The sequence below is a fragment of the Bison bison genome, unplaced genomic scaffold, assembly GCF_000754665.1.
Source record: "Bison bison bison isolate TAMUID 2011002044 unplaced genomic scaffold, Bison_UMD1.0 scf7180017864527, whole genome shotgun sequence".
In the NCBI taxonomy this organism is placed as follows: Eukaryota; Metazoa; Chordata; class Mammalia; order Artiodactyla; family Bovidae; genus Bison; species Bison bison.
The window spans coordinates 1,093,852-1,094,393 of NW_011495078.1; positions in this window are offsets into that span (position 1 = coordinate 1,093,852).

The window sequence follows — 542 nt, forward strand, 5'->3', positions numbered from 1 at the left end:
GCTGCCGCCAGAGGCTACGTTCCAGCCTTGCAACAGTCCTGAGGGGAGGCGCCTCGATCTAGAGCAGATGGGAGCTCCTGAGGGGGGGTGCCTCGTTCTAGAGCAGATGGGAGCTCCTGAGGGCAGGCGCCTCGTTCTAGAGCAGACGGGAACTCCAAGGGGAGGTACCCTGGTCTAGAGCTGACAGGAGCTCCTGAGGGGAGGCACCTTGGTCTCCTATGGCAGACGGGAGCCCAAGGCCAGAGGCACGGGGAAGCCCCCCCATAGGCCACTCGGGAGCTGCCCACCCATCAGGGCCAGCGGGGCCTGCAGGACACGGAGGAAGGGAGAAAACCGGCCCCTCGCAGTGAAGGTGAGACTGGCCCAAGCTGGGGCCCAGTCTGAAAGGTCTGAAGCCAGGCCGGGCAGAGGAAGTCCAAATCCAGCCCCCTTTGACCCAGAAAGCAGGGGTTGGCGGACCATGGCCCACAGTTTTGGTACAGGTTTTACATCTTCAAACAGCTGAAAAAACCGAAAGAAAACTAACCACTCCTGACATGTGA